The sequence below is a fragment of the Mustela putorius genome, unplaced genomic scaffold (genome assembly GCF_011764305.1).
Source record: "Mustela putorius furo isolate JIRA1106 unplaced genomic scaffold, ASM1176430v1.1 tig00000224_pilon_pilon_pilon, whole genome shotgun sequence".
In the NCBI taxonomy this organism is placed as follows: Eukaryota; Metazoa; Chordata; class Mammalia; order Carnivora; family Mustelidae; genus Mustela; species Mustela putorius.
This window is the reverse complement of record NW_025421321.1, coordinates 33032626-33049350: the sequence shown is the minus strand read 5'-3', so window position 1 is coordinate 33049350 and position 16725 is coordinate 33032626. Positions and strand designations below refer to the sequence as shown.

General features: G+C 45.5%; 1 long non-coding RNA gene across 8 annotated transcripts in view; it reads right to left on the bottom strand.

The window, feature by feature from the left end:
• The window catches only part of LOC101679918, an 84391-nt gene that overhangs the window by 28798 nt on the left and 38868 nt on the right, over window positions 1–16725 (bottom strand). The window contains exons 4-7 of one of the 8 annotated variants that reach the window (XR_006606058.1): window positions 10682–10837; window positions 10549–10591; window positions 10104–10195; window positions 5726–6603 (exon numbers count right to left, since the gene is read on the bottom strand). The exons of 6 other annotated variants lie outside the window; for them this stretch is intronic. This is a non-coding gene — a long non-coding RNA (uncharacterized LOC101679918). One more of the 8 variants, XR_001177780.2, reaches the window with a different exon arrangement.

The window sequence follows — 16725 nt, the reverse complement described above, 5'->3', positions numbered from 1 at the left end:
CATTCAGTTTGTGTTTACAGAGCCCCTGTAATATGCAGGCACTCTTCCAGGTGCTAGAGAGAAAGCCATGGAATGCAGACAAAGTCCCTGTCCTCATGAAGCTCATCTCCTAGTAGAGGAAATAAAACACAGTCAATAAATAGATAACCTGACAAAGGGATAGCAGTCATGTGTGAGCGCTGTGGAGGACGTGCTGTTGTAGAGGAGAACACGGAGGAGGGACATTTCACCTGAGACAGAAAGACTACAGAGGGGACAGCCATGCTACACAAGTAAGAAGGAGCTTTCAAGCAAGTGCATCAGCTGTCCAAGTCTCTGAGTTGGATAAATCCTTGGCTTGCTCGGGGAGTGGAGAGAAGTTGGGTGGGACAGCAGTGCGGTGGCTGAGGTAGGGAGGGACACGAGAAGAGACTGACCATGGTAGACTGGAGCCAGATCATGCAGGGCAAGGAGTTTAGGTCTTGTTCCAGTGCAATAGAAAGGCACTGAAGAGTTGGAGACAGAGGAGGAAAATGGTAAGATGCATGTTTTTAAAAATTCCCTAGGGATTCTGTGCGGAGAGAGAATTAGAGAGGGCCAAAGATGTAAGTGGGGAGAGTAGTCATAAGACGTCTGCATCTGCCTTTATTCTTGTAGTGGTCATGGGCTGAATTCTGTTCCCCTAAAACTCCTGTGTTGAAGTCCTAGTGCCCAGGACCTCTGGATGGGGCTGTATTTGGAGACAGGATAAATTCAGCTTAAATGAAGTCATGAGGGTGAGCCCTGACCCAATAGGACTGGTCTCCTTATAAGAAGAGATTGGGACACAGACACACATACAGAAAAAGATGATGTGAAGACACAGGGAGATGATGGAATCAAAGCATCCAGGAGAGAAGCCTCTGAAGAAACCAGCCCTCCTGATGTGTTGATCTCAGACTTGCAGCCTCCAGAACTGCAGGAAAATAAATTTCTTTTTTAAATAAGATTTTATTTATTTATTTGACAGAGAGAGTGAGCACAAGTAGGGGGAGTATCAGACAGATGGGGCGGGGAGCCTGATGCAAGACTCGATCCCAGAACCCTGGGATCATGACCTGAGCTGAAGGCAGATGGTTAAGCAACTGAGGCACCCAGGTGCCCCCAGAATAAATTTCTATAAAGCACTCTGTCCGTGGCACTTTGTTACAAGCAGCCCTAGCAAACTCACCCACACAGTGAGAGATGATGGGTCTTGGACTTGGCGGGGATGAAGAGATGTAGGTGGACTTGCCATACGCATCCGAGGAAGAACTGACAGGTGAATTAAACGTGAAGAGTGAGAAGGAGGGAGGAATTATGGGTAATCCCAAGATCTCTGACTTACTGAGTGGATTTTGTAAGTCACCTCAAAATTCTCTTTAATAATATGTGATATGTATATGGCTTCCAGTTCCCCACCACTTCTCTCCTCCTCTTGCATGGTTGTTGGGCACTGCACTTCTGGGGTACTTTGGAGGGAGGGGAGCGAGGGCTGCCTTAGACTCTCAACTTAGCCAGTCTGGTTTGAGCTCAGCAGTCTCAGGACTGCCACCAGCACCACAGAGCCAACTATTGATGGATAGCTTGGCCAAGAGAGATGCCAACAGCTTCTGCCCAGATGCAGAGATCTGCTCCCAGGAAGGAGGTGGAAGGGGCTGCAGGAGTGGGCATCATTTCTGTACGGCCCTCTAGTCATCAAATCCAAGGTGCTGGCAGCCTTTCACTGGATCCCATTTCCCCACGTCAGGGCCAGTGCCTCCAGCCTCCTTCCATGCCATGCGTCACCCCAGTGGTGGGGAAGGAGGAGACCTCTTTGTCACCTTCCTACCTCTTCCTCCTGTTCACTTCTAAATCCACCTCTCTATAGCCTTGCCTATTAATTTTCAAAAGCATCTTTTGGAAGAAAAGGGAAAAAAACCCCAATTGAGTATTAACTATGTTTTTCTTTTTTAAAAAGATTTTACCTATTTATTAGAGAAAGAGAAGGAACAGGGAGGGGTGACAGAAGCAGACTCCCTACTGAGCAGGGAGCCCGACATGGGGCTCGATCCCTGGACTCTGGGATCATGACCTGAGCTGAAGGCAGGTGCTTAACCGACTGAGCCACCCAGGCACCCCTTTTTCTTTATATTTCTAATAAGAAAACTGGAATTCTCCTGGGTAATGTTCAAGTTTTTGACTGGCTAGGGGAGAGAGAAGAGAAGAAGAAAAGCATAGCAACTGATGTATCCAGGTTTATATGGGAGAAATAAAACACATATGTATTTAAAGTGGGTACATATTTAGAATATTTAGGTATTTTCATTGATTTTATAGGTATCTATTTGTGTTTACAAACATGTATGTGTGTAATATATAAATATATGTATGGACGTATGTATGTGAGTGTATGTATGTGAGTGTACCTCTCAGATCTGATTGGGTCATGCCTGGCTTTAAAAACCTTCCACAGTCCCCTTTTGCTTCCTATAAGATAAGGTCCAAACACTCCTTGGCACGGCTTCCATAACCTCTGGCCTCTCCACCCTCTGTCCCCAGCTCCCCTCCAATAGGCCACCTCCCTGCCCCCATACTCAGGCTCTGGCCCTGGGAACATGCATTTGCCTTGCAGTGAACCTTGCTCTTTCCTGCCTCTCAGCCTTTGCACTCTGACCTTAATACTCCCTTACTCTTTCCCCATCAGGTGCCTGCCTTGGAAACTTCTATTCATTCATCTCCAATGAGCTCACTGTCCCTTCTGAGCTGAGGCTTTTGAGATCTCTGTGCCAAGCACAAAATACTCCACACCAAGTGAGATCTCGAGATGACCCCATGGTAAAGGCATGCCCTCACTTCGGTCCCCAGAGCTCTCGGCTCAGTGACCCCTCTGAGAGAACATTTCTAAGGTGTGTGCTGTGCCTGCCTCTCCTGTTACAACCCTCAGGGCAGGACCTGCCTTACCCGCCAAAGCACATTTTCTGTATCCTGCACAGAGCCCAGCACATGGTTGCCACCCAGTGTGTGTTTGCCGAATGAATGAAAGAGTATTTATAGGTCACAATTCATGTGACAGTTAAACAGGAAGCTGTGACAGTTAGAGAAACTGAAAGCAAAATGGTGGAGGCATTGCTCAAGAAACATAATCAGAAACAGTGATAATGCCATCCTACGCAGATGACTAGTTCACTGAGGAAAACAGAATTTGATTTGGAGAGCCGTGGACATGACCACAGCTCTCGAGGAAGGCAGTGGTGGCATCTTTTTGGGTTCTCCCCCTCTGTCATCATGGGTGACCTGTGGGTATAATGATGTCCCAGCTCCTGCGACAACCAGAATAGCAGCACTGGGCCAGGAGACCAAGGCCCCTCCCCCAACCTGGATGGGTGGTGGGGGAGACCCTCTGACTGCCAGCTGCTCCCCAGACATGGGCGGTGACATCGATGGCTGCTGGTTCCAGCCCCTCCCCGAAGCTTCAGATGGCCCACCTCCTTCCACACATGTGTTGGGGAAAATCCAAAGCCACGTTTCCAATTTCCTACTCCCATTAGCTGTTATACTCTGGCTGGGTTTCTGGCCTTCCCAGTGGCCAGATCTGGGCTTCAGGCCTGGTGAGCCTTGCATGCATCTGTAAGTTTGCAACAGGGTCAGGGGATATCATCGTTCCCTGGCACTCAGCAGCCTCCTAATGACTGTTTTTATTGTCATATTTCCAATGACTTCCTATTCCTTCCTTTGTATTAATTTCCCAACATTCGTCAGTAGGTAAGATCCACAGGGGGCACAGTGCTGTGAACAGTGGTTGGTTTACACTAGATAAGTCGCTGAATAGCAAATGAATGAATGAATACAAGTATGAATGAACACCTTCTGCTCAAAGAATAGTGTATTCAGACTAAATGAATGAAAGCTGTAGACACTCCTTCGGTTGTTTTTTTTTTTAGCGGGATATCTCCCTGTAATCTGTGATGGTTTAAATCTGGCCCTGATTGAAGGACTGGCTAGATGAGTTTGTCTAATTCTTCTGGCCTCAGGATTCCTGGTCGTAGGGACAGGGAGAATGTAACGGGAGGGGCTGAGGGAAGTGGTGGCTGGAAGGCTTTTGGGAGCCTCGTCGCCCAGCGAAATTTCCTCTGGCAGCTTCCCCACACTGGCCGGGAGCCTGTGCCTGCCTGCCCCACAGAAGGAGGTTGGCTTCAGTTACACTGTGGCCTCCCAAGTCAAGAATGGTGAACGGAGGGCGCCTGCTCCATGGGGCCCGGGGGTGGGGGGGCCCGGGGGTGGAAGGGCAAGGAGCCCGGGCTCCGTGTGGCGTCCGGTTTTAAACAACTCTCCTTAGAAATTGAAGAGAACCTCTCCGGAAAATGGGAGGGCTCTGGCAGGACTCCCAGGGCCGGGGAACAGCAAGTTCCTGCCAACTTGCGACGGAAGTAGGAGATTTGTGAGAAGGGAGGGGGGACAAGGGCATTGAAGGAGCCAGCACAACCCAGCAGCGTTTTTCCTGGTAAAAACCCTGCTCTGAAGTAAACATGTTTCTGAAAATCAGGAGAGTTTTTATTCTTCCAGGCGGTTGTGCGCATGGTTGGCCTACTTCCTGTGAGCACAGTTATTCCCAGGTGTGTGTGTCTGTGTTTAAAGAAAGAATATTATAAGCTATTAATGGCCCCTGCCTGGGAATGCACTGGGATAACAGAATGCAAAATCAGCTTTACCTCTTCAGGTTTCTGAGGCAGGAACAGGCTTTCTCGGCTCTTCCTTCCAGGGCAGGGCTGGGAAACTCACTTTTTCTCTGGGGTGAAGTTTCTTTCCAGCTCAGTTTAGCCAGAGGGCCAATAATGGCCACCTCAGGGCTTTCTTTTTAGGCCAGAGAGGTTAAAGAATCTTGATGTGCAGAAAATTTGCCCTCACTATTTCAGCAAGTTGAACTCTGGGAAGGAAGGCTGGTGGGGTGGGGTTTGGGGGGGGAGACCAAGGGGTCTTAATGAGGAGAGTGGGGGGAATAGTAACCATTTTCAATTGCAAAAAGATCTAAAATCAGCATGGTTGCCAAAAGACCCAAAGTGGATGAACAAACCACCAGTCTGCAATAACCCACTCTCCTTTCCAGGACCTCAACCCACAGCTGTCCTCAGTGAATCTGGGGCATCTCACAATCGCTTTGATTTCAAATCTGGTTCACCTGGAAAACTGGTTGGGTAGGGGGAGACAGAGGGAATTAATAGGTTTTTAAAAATTAATTAATTAATTATTATTTTTTAACTAGACTCCACACACAGTGTGGAGCCCAACAGGGGGCTTGAACTTAAGACCCTGAGATCAAGACCTGAGCTGAGATCAAGAGTGGATGCTTAACTGACTTAGTCAGCCAGGTGCCCCTGAAATGGGTGCTTTTCAAACCCACCGCCTCCACAAGGCTTTCCAAGATCGTAGATCATCTGGGCTGCTATAGGGACTCCCATGCTTTGCTCATTGTGGGGGGGTGAGTTGTTACAACCACTTGGGAAGACTCTTGTTACATGATATAGGAAAGTTCAAGATGTACAAAAGCTACAGCCCAGCAATTCCATTTCTGGTTACATGTCCTAGAGCAGCAGTTCTCAAGACTGTTGGTCTTGGGACTCCTTTACACTCTGAAATGTTATTGAGGACACCAAGTAATTGAAATAATTTTGCGTAGGTGAGTTATATTGACTCATATTTACCATGCTAGAAATTAAAACTAAGAATTAAAAAAAAATCAATTCGTGTAAGCATAACAATAACAGAGCTATAACATAACAACATAAATTATGTATTTGTGAAAAATAACTACATTTTCCAGTGGGATGAGTAGAACTGCTCAATAGTCTTGCAAATCTGATTTGTTAGAGGACAGGATTGTCAGGGCTTCCACATCAGTGTGTTGAGATATCTCTTGGCTTATAGCTGCTGGAAAATGCCACTATTAGGTGAGAATGAGGATAAAAAAGGCAAATAACATTTTATTATTATGAAACTAGTTTTGACTTTGTAGATGTCCCTGAGAGGGTCTCAGGGGCTTCCAGAAGTCTCCAGACCACACTTTGAGAACTGCTGCTTCGGAGAAAATTTCCTATATCTGTCCCAGCAGATGTGTACGAGCATATTCAGAGTGGCATTATTTATAACAGCGAAGAAACCCGAATTAACCATTTATAAATAGTAGAATGGCTAAATTGTGATATATTCATAGTATTGATGAATCTCACAAATCCTACTTTAAAAAAACAAAAAAAAAGATTTTATATTAAAAGAATTCAAAACCATATAAAATATGTCATTTAGGGGTATATATCTACGGCAAAACCTTAAGGAATGGCAAGGATGGTGGTCTCTGTAATACCATGTTGAGGAATAGACCTGAAGTTTCAGAAACGCTTTCTTCAGTTATAATGGGCTAGTTACGCTGCAGGAACAAGTGCTGAAATCTTCATAGCTTAAGGACAGAAAAGGTTCATTATGGGCCGCCCATGTCTCCAGTAAAACTGGTGGGGGTGGGGGAGCATGACAAATCCTCTTCAAGGCCATCTCAAAGCGGCACTTGTTGCTTCTGCTTCCATTCTATTGCCTGGAGCAAATCACACGGCCGGATGTAACTTCAAGTATAATCTGATCATGGACCCAGGAAGGAAAGTGAGATGTTAGGGTCATTTGGTGTTGTTCCACTTCTAAAGTTGGGTGGAGGGCTAATGATTACATACTACATATACTTATAGATAGATTTATGTTTATTATTATATACTGTATATGTATATATCTTATATATGTGTATCATTTTTAAGTATAAAATATTGGGAGAAAGAAAGGAGAGAAAGAAAGAATAGGCCCATAATTGTGCTGAACAAATTCATGTATTTGGATTAAAAAAAACCTGGGGGCTGAGAGAGGGGAAGGCAAGAGCCGAGCGGAGAAGCATTTGCAATGCCTGGAGGAGCGGTCTCTAAACTGGGGTGGGCTATGCCCAGGGAACACAAAGACATTCTAACGGTTTGTGGTGCAGATGATATTAGAGATATTCATTTCTAGATGCTCACATTCAAGTGTCCCCTTTTACTAAAGCTGGTCTCCCTGTGAATGCTCCCATGTTTGGGTCGCTCTCCCCTTCCCTCTTGCAGAAGTTGTCCTTTTCCCATGTTTGGCAGAAGTAGGATGTGGTCTAAGTTGTTCAATCTGAGCATTTGTAAAAATCTTCGACTCCCATCAGACACAATTCAAAGTACTGATTAAGGCTGAGTAAGTGAACCACACTAATGACTGGACTACAAGTCCTTTGGCAAATCAGACATTATCCTCTTACTCTAACAAAGGTGAAGGAGAAACTAATGAACATTTAATGCTATCCGATGATACATCGCTAACAGTAGTCTTGTCATTATGTGTGATTCTGGGCACACTACTCAGAAAGAGTTCACACAATCAAATAATGCCACTATAAAAATACACCTCCATTCTGAGCATTTGACTGGCATCTATGTTTTTAAAAGTGAAAATTACAGATGCGGATTGATGTGGAAACTATTCTCAGAGAAAGTTCTATTCATCCACGGATAGATGAAAAAAAGTACTAACCATCACATTAAGAAAGGTCTCCCTTCCTCCCTCCCTTCCTTCCTTTCTTTCTTTTTAAAATATTTTATTTATTTATTTGACACAGAGAGAGAGAGCCAGAGCAGGAACACAAACAGGGGTAGTGGGAGAGGAGAAACAGGCTTCCCGCAGAACAGGGAGCCCGATACAGGGCTTGATTCCAGGACCCTGGGACCATGACCAGAGTCGCGAAGGCAGACACTTAACAACTCAGCCACCCAGGCACCCCCCAAAAAGGCGTTTCTAATAAAATTTTACCTTTTTAATAATAGTACCTTACCCAAATGTTCAATAAACGGGTGATACATTTATGTTGTTTTTACAAATTGTGTGTTGCTACTAATTGTGATGATAACTAATTCTGGGAGACAATTTTTTCATACTGTAAATCAGCATTTTCCATAGAACTTTCTGCAATGATGGAAATGTCCTCTATCTGCTCTGTCCAGTGCGGTTCCATGAGGCAGACATGGCTACTGAGCACCTGAAGTGTGGCTAGTGGGAAGGAAGATCTGAATTTTGGGTATGCCTGGGTGACTCAGTTTGTTGAGAGTCTGCCTTCATCTCAGGTCATGATCCCAGGGTCCTGGGATTGAGTCCCACATTGGGCTCCTTGCTCAGCGGGGAGCCTGCTTCTGCCTCTCACACTCCCCCTGCTTGTGCTCTCTCTCTCTCTCTGACAAATAAATAAATACAATCTTAAAAAAGAACTGGGGGCGCCCTGGTGGCTCAGTCAGTTAAGTGTCTGTCTTCTGCTCAGGTCATGATCTCAGGGTCCTGGGATTGAGTCCCATGGCTGGCTCTCTGCTCAATGGGGAGTCTGCTTCTCCCTCTGCTGCTTCTCCTGCTTCTGCGCTCTCTCTCAAATAAATAAATAAAATCTTAAAAAAAGAAAAAACTGAATTTTAAATTTTACTTAATTAAAAAATGTAAATAGGGGCGCCTGGGTGGCTCAGTGGGTTAAAGCCTCTGCCTTCAGCTCAAGTCATGATCTCAGGGTCCTGGGATCGAGCCCCAAATTGGGCTCTCTGCTCAGCAGGGAGCCTGCTTCCCCCCTCTCACTCTGCCTGCCTTTCTGCCTACTTGTGATCTCTGTCTGTCAAATAAATAAATAAAATCTTAAAAAAAAAATGTAAATAGCCACAAAGTGGCTAGTGCCTATGGTATTAGACAGCCTAGCTGTAGAACTTCATGACCACAGAAAAAGAAAGAAATTAAATTTGCATTTGTATACATTTTTAAGAGAAATATAAGGTGATTAATAAAAGCTTCTAATCATAAATGTATATTATATCATATGAAGTTCTATAGGGGAAGAGAAATGGGAATCGATATTCAAGGAGGAAATGAAATAATGTAAAATTTCTAACAAAGAGCTCATTCATAATATTTTAAAAAGGATAATGGATAGTATCAATTGCTATCACATTTAAATTCTACTTAGATACATTTAAATGAGTGACAATAGTTATTTCAAAATGTTTAAACTGTTAAATGTTAAAATGTTTCACATTTACAGTGGAATTTAATCTTTTGCCCTATATCAACTTAAGATGAAAATTTTCGGAGACCAACATGCAAATGTTTAAGGGAGTGCATAAGATTTCAAAATTCCTTTGAAGGATGTGCAAACAAAATGCTTGTAGACTCCTGAACTAGATGGGACTCATTGTTCCTTTCAACAATTTGGATTTTGTAGATATCATCTCAGGGGTCACTCTAGTGAGTGGGTGCTGTAAATATCATGGGGATACATCCCCAAATGTACAAGTTCACTTGGAAACAAGTGTTCTAACAAAACCCAAATCCAAATACACAAGCCAAAAATACACACTTCTTCCTATCTCTCCCTCTCTCTCTCTCTCTCTCACACACACACACACACACACACACACACACCCAAGAGACACTTCCCCCCCTTACACTAGTGTGGGGAGTTCATGAACTACTCTTTGGAGAAAAATGAGCTCAGTTAGTGATGTGGGGTGGTCAGAGACCTCTCCAGAGGTGAGGGAGGCCTCAGAGAAGATCATTAATGATCAAAGATGTTGTTTGAAGTGGTTTGCATCACTACAACACTCCTCCTCCTAAGCAGCCCTTGACCGACACAAAGGTCTTGCATGACTGTTCGGTTTTGGTGGAAATCAAGGCCAGGGCCCGAGTCGCAGGTGCAGAGCACACAGATGGCAGAGTGACTCAAGCTGAAAGAATCCAGCAGAAGCGCAACCTAGTAGCCAGGGTGAGCCTGAGAACGTGAGTCCACTCTCACCCTCCCACCCAAGAATAGGCAGATATCTGAAGGCATTAGGCTTCCCATGGAAGTGGGCCTGAGGCTGGGGTTCAGGTGTGATGAACCCAGCCCTGTGACCCTCATTCCAGCCCGGCCTCTCTGTGGCGCTGCTCAACCCCAGGTATCAGGGATGGCTCAGCCTGTTCTTAGCAGCAGCAAGAGAGCAGGAGGGACAGGAGAGATGACAGGCAGGTCTCTGAATGACCTCAAGTCACCAAAGCCACCAACCTACCATGGTGCTGAAGGGACTGGCAAACTATTCTCAAGAGGCAGGGATTGCCTCCCACAACAGGGAGCAGTGACAGCCAGAGGGGGTGCACCATTCTGGAAGTGGGTGGGGAGGACAGTGTTAGTCATGTTGTGGGAACTGGGATTCCAGATTGGCAGTCCTGAGTCACCCTCTGATTGGCAAGGGCCAGGCCTCCCTTTCCGCAGGGCCAGCCCAGGTCTGGCAGGCGGGAGGGGCCCGTGCTCAGCATCACGCTGGGACCAGTTCCCGGGAAGCAGCAAAAGACCCAGGTGGCCTTGACACCACTTCAAAGGCTGGTTTCCAAAGCTTATCCGCAGGATTTTGCACAAGGCCCAGGCTGAGATTGTACAAGAATTTTGAAAATGCAGGGAAGCTAACACAGCTTTCTTTAGACAGGGCTCAGGCTGTAGGCAGGGTACTTACACACCTCTTTGGCCTCAGTGAAAGCAAATGCCAACAGTAGCCCAGAGCTGGAGAAAACACAAATACTACATTGTGAGAAGACAGGGGTAATAACTCCAAGAGACTCCAAGAGACAAGAGATGTAAAGAAGAGGCCACCTCTGCACTTATCTGTGCTTTGTGTCTTGTGCTATGTGTCATCTCGGAATGCCTCAGGCTCTGGTGGCCCATCAGCGTAGTGATGCCTGGGGCAAGGGATGTAAGAGCCAACGGCAATGTTGATGGCTGCTGCGGGAGAATTCTGGAGATCTTAATCTGGAATAAGGGAGAGGGAGACATTCATGCATTTAACAGACATTGAATCCCTGGGGGGGAAAAAAAAAACTCTAAAAACCAATCATTCTCAACTTTTATTTTAATGCAATTCACATGACCTTTCCCTGCATGACTCAGCCCCATGGACAGTGCAGGATTTTGAGACAACTGTCAGATTCGTGTGCAATTCCTAGCTCCCTGGTCCTAATTCCATCTCTGCCTCTCCAGCCTGGGAGCACAGGGAGAATGCATGTAAGAGTATTTTCATTAGACGGTAACCCTGAATTGCTCAAATTCATTAAAGCAGTCAATTCTTTGCAAAATTGATAATATGCTCAAGTTGTATCTCTTTTATCGGCTCCCCAGTCTGGTTCCAGCTTCATCCCCTCCCCCGGCCCCCCTGCATTGTCAGTCTGACCATCTCTCTTTCCCAGCATCACTGTCCTGTGATAAGCCCAAGATAACAAGGGTCCTGGAATGATGATTTGAAACCCCAGGGTCACTTGTGATCTTTTGGGCCCCTAGAGTCACCTGGGATGCATGACTTCAGGCTGGGGGTCCCTCAGTCATTGCCAGGGTTCCTAGATGGCCACCAAAACCAGTGGGGCCAGAGCCTGGACAACCAGCTAGTATGGCTGGTACTTGCTGCCAGTTTATAAGGTCATGGCCTCGTTCAAGCTCCAGAGTCCTGGTTGCTGCACCCCTGAGGCTGGGACTCCTCTGATTGCTGATCTTGGAGTCTGTGGCACAGCCAGCAGCCCTGGCCCATGTCCCACTTTTGAGTATAAGACGGTACCCTGGCCCCTTCGATGCTATACTCAGTGAAGGCTGCTGCCTATCTGGAACCACAAGCAGCCATGTCCTACTGAGCAGGTCAAACCAGGCCTACGTCTAGGCAACCTAGACCCAGGTCTAGTCCTCACTGCGCAGGCCGGCGTAAGGCCAGATTCCCATGTCTGCCTCGGCTGACCCAGAGCCACTGCTCCTTTCTCCCCCTGCTTTCCTATATCCTGAGCCCATACCCAGCTCCTCTCAGTGAATGAGTGAAGTGCCTTTCAAGGAGGCAAACTTTAATAGGTTTCCTTAGTAACAAAGTCCTTGGAATCCCTTGGAAGCCAAGGGGTTGTGACTCTGTTGGTGAGAACTGTGAACGTGAAAGTGAGCCCTCAGCACAAATGTCTTCTCAGCCCCAAACCGAGCTCTGAAAACCAAGAGCCCCAACCACGCTCTGAAGCTTTCTGCCATCTTGTTTTGGGAAACTGTGACATCATGTGTTAGAATTTTCTTCCTTTGGGGGCTTCTGGATGGCTCAGTCAGTTAAGCGTCTGCCTTCAGTTCTGGTCATCATCTCAGCATCCTGGGATTGAGCCCCACGTCCAGCTCTCTGCTCAGCAGGGAGTCGGCTTCTCTCTCTCTCCTTCTCCATCTGTGCTTTCCCTCTCTCTCTCTCAAATAAAAAATAAAATCTTAAAAAAAAAAAAAAAGGAATTTCCTTCCTTTTGAAGGACAAATGCTATTCCATCATAACTATATACCACACTTTATTTATCAATTCTTTCATTAAGGGACACTTTGATTGTTCTTACCTTTTGTTCTTCACACCCTCTTCTTAACCATCTCGACCTACAAGTGACCCATGTCATTTCTAACAGCATTCCATAAGGGAACCCATTGCAGAGTTCCACCTACATATGAGCGTGATCAGGACACGTAATCCCTGGCTGGGCAGCCACTTCCCAGAAGGAAGGCAGTCTTTGGAAGGGGAGGCACAATTTGTTGGTGTCCCTGCCACTCCTTCACCTTTGTACTTCCTGTAACAACTATTTGCCATGGCTCAGGGAGAAAAATGGTTCCCCCACCCCCGCCAGTTTTGACTCCTAACAGGACAGAGGTTTTGAGGTCTAAACGCTCTTTCAGTAGCTAATGATCACTACTCTTTGTGTCGTCTTTTGCAGTTTTCCTTGTTCTTTGGATGTGGTGTAGTGGTTCAAGTTCTGATTCTGCCTCCATTGCTTTCTCACTGGGTGAAGTTTAAAAAAACCCTCAGCACTACAATAAATTCAGTAAGTAGTGATTATCAGTCTTCATAATAACACAAGGTATGCATTCTCTCCCCATCTGTATAGGTGAGGATCATGAGCCCAGGGGAGATTAAGTAACTTATTCAAAATTACCCAGGTCAGAAATGATGATCCCATTTCCCTGTCTACCTTCCTTTCTGGGGAGCCATCATCATAAGTTTAAAAAACAACCTTGATGTCCTACAAAGGGTACTTTGGTCCCCCAAAACAAAACTCTGTTCCCCTGCACACCCTCCCCTCCTTGCACTATAGCTGGTGGACATTGTCCTCCAGGACCCAAGCTGAGCCCCTCTAGAGAATTTAGTGAGGGAAGGACGAGAGGTCTTGTCACTCAGGAGCCTTTCCTGTGCTCCTGACCCCAAGGAGCTTCCCAGGACATGTGCAGCACACAAAAATGTGTCTTCCCCTGCTGCTGCTGTGGCCACTTTCCAACAACATTCACAGAGCCCTTCCTATGTTCTCAGAAGTGTAAGTAAGAATGAGAAATGACCCCTCTCCTCCAAAGAGTGCATCATGCAACTAGGGAGACAGGTGAATACTTTCATACCATGTGACAACGATGTGACGTACAGAGTACTATGGGGAATTCAGATAGGAGTAATTCATTTTACTTGGTATGTTGTGGCAAGCTACAGCAAGGAGGTGACATCTGAGCTGGGTGTACATGGCAAAGAAAGGATTGGGGGATGGCTCTTTCAGATAGAAGGGACAACAAAGTCTCCATGTGTCAAAGAGCATAGTGTGTTTAAGGATAAAGGCAGGTAGAGTGAGGGCAAAGCATGGGCAGAGACAGGCAAAGAGAGGCTGGAGGAGGCTGGGTGGGGCCAGGGGTAAAGGGCTGTGATTGAGCAAAGCACAAGGGTAAAGTGTTGAGGCAAGGAGATTATTAACTGGGGGCTGATACAATCACAGCTATCTTAGACAAAGCTTCCTCTGGCTGGGGTAAACAATGAAAGACAGGACTGATAATCCATTTCATTCCAACCCCACTCATTTCCAGAGCTTTGCCTGCCCGGAGCTCAGGGATGTGGAGAGGAGCTGATCTCTGACTATTGAAATTCCTTCTTTCCTGCTTATCCTCCAGTCCCTTTGACTTGATGGCATATGCCAGCAGAGGTGTGGAAAAGATCAAAATGGCATTAAGATTGATCCCTGAGTTTGGTATAGCTGAACTCAAACATATCATTCAAAATGGACTGCTGTATCTCTAGAAGCTATATGGGGTATCATCCACTTGTGATACATGTTCCTACGAAATACTGACCAGGGTTTTGTAAATTGGATCATTTAAAAAGTTGTGGGGGAGGGGGGTTATTGTTTAGAAGGGATATGTGGCGAATCCATTTTTTAAGGAAATAATTCTCTTGTATGGTAAATTGCTTCCTGATCTAAATCTCCAGTATACAGGTGTACTGAGATACACAGTATAAGGTCGACCTCAGAATATAGGGCTTAACTCCCTCAAACTGGCAAACCAGCCAGGAATGAAAACATTTTATGGATCAGTTTATCCAATAACTATTTGCCAAGAAGCCAGCTGTGCCAACCCTGAAGGCATAGTGATGAGGGGACATTTTCTGCCTCCAAGGCCCACAATGGCAAAGACAGGTAGGCATACAGGTCACTATGGTATGGCATTCTGGGCGCCATGCATTATGTAAACTGATTAATTCTAATGTCTTCATGTTGAATATCTAATCAAAATACTGAGTTATCTGGTTTTCCCTTCTGCAAACTAGCAGTTATACATGGGGATCCATGTCTAACATCATGAAAATTGCACAATACCATTATGAACTAATCATAAATGACACTGTCAGTTTAATACAGAAATCTATTCAGAAAAAATTCAGATTCTCTCATCAACATATGTCACTATACTGGCAAAAACATGAATTAATCATTTCATTTTCTTCTCCAATTTTGTTCTAGTCTTTGAGTTGACTTTGTCCAACAATGCTAAGGATTCCTTAATTTCCTGACCCACCCCCACCCAGGTCTGAGGCTGTGGTGGTGTTTACTGTTGAGGCAGGTGAAATACTCTAAAGTCAAGGCAAAGCTCATGACTGGGTTTCGTAAGAAACCATGAGTCTAAGTTGCTATCAACATATCTTAGCAGAGCAAGTTTTTCTGGGATTCAGAATTTGTTTCAAAGGAGTAAATATGAGTAAGTTAAGAAATGACATTGGGATGCCTAAAAGATAAAAGGATCTTTGGATAAAGTTATTGGAAAGTGGGTTTGGGACCAAAGCAAGGAAGAATTTGTCATAGTTGGAGTCATCCAAGACTGGGGGAGGCAGTGGACTTCTGTTGCCAATAGAGGCCAAGCAGAGGTATGATGAGAGTCAAGGGTTCCCAAACTGGGTGGGAGATTGGATCAGATGAACTCTGTACCCCTTTGTGCTGAACTTAAGTCCTTGTTCTGCTCTCAGCTGATTGAACAGCCCTGGGCCAAGAACACCACCTCTCTGGGGCTCCATTTTATCATTGCTAAGTTGAAAAGAGGGAGCAATTTTCAGAGCCCTGATGGCCACTGTCAGGGAACCCCAGACCTATAGCCCTGGACCTCAAAGGGAAATGAGCAGTGTTGGGAGTTGGACCTCCAGATCCATCAACTCCATCTGATGACTCAGAAGTTCTTTCAATCCCCAACATTGGAGACCAGCAAGGCTGGTTTGTCTTGTTTTAATTATTATTTAGATGACTATTTGGCTCATTCCTGAGCAAGGCTTGAATCAAGTCAGACCTGTTAATTGAATCAAGGTTATATAATCACATTTGGGCATTTAAATGCAAACCAATTATTTCGGAGCCCAAGCATCTTATACACAAGGAGGGAGTTCTAGTACGTGGAGGGAATGTATGCTAATGCACAAAGCCTCATCCTTAAAGTGGAAGGTGGAGCATTCTTGGGCACTCCTGTTTCGATGAGGTTGTTGTAATAGTTACTGCTCTGGGCACATTCTGGGAAGATGCTGGAAACATCTCAAACAAGTATGACATTGGTGTCACTCCAGTATGTTGAACTCATTACATTTGGAGTATGTCTCCTTGTAGCATTTGGCTTGGCTTATAAATATATTTTCAGAATCTGTAGGAAGCATTTGCAAGGAGGCCTCTCTTGGCCTTTCTGGTTATCAGCATTCCCTCCTTCTCTCCTTTGACAAAGATATGCCTGATTAATTAGGCATTTAGATTTTTCACTTGGGTTTCTTTCTAGTTTCAGCCCCGATGCCCCCAAATCTTGCTCTTCTCAAATACTGGCCCCACTTCCACAAAGGGAGAGGAAAGCAGGGAGGGAGCTGTGGAAAAGTCACTGATAAGTTTCACAAAACTAGCAACATAAAGCAGTGCATCAAGGAAGAAGGTACCAGACTTGAGTTTGAAGAGTTTGTCCCTAAACTTTCTAAGGTTCATGTAGGCTAAACAGACCTAGGGGAGCCTCTAGCTCATAGGCACCTTGTAATACTGTCCTCCTCACTTGGAGGGTGAGGGACGAGATGCCCAGTCTCTGTCCTTTGTTATGAAATGACTTGGCAGGCTTTGTCAAGATCATTCAGCCTTGAAACATAACCAGATGCCATTGTTGGAGATGACACACTCCTAGATGAAGCACTTTCTGCTCTCACACTTTGTCTTTGTCTCTGACATAAAATTGTCAGGCACATCTAAGGACAGATATTCCAGAGAGGGTTTCATCTTTGCCATGGTGTCCTGGCTGGGAAACCCTTACAGACTTGGAGTTACAGAAGTCAAGGAGGAACTAATCACTGGAGGTGGGGTCCTTGGGACAGTTTCATTACAAAC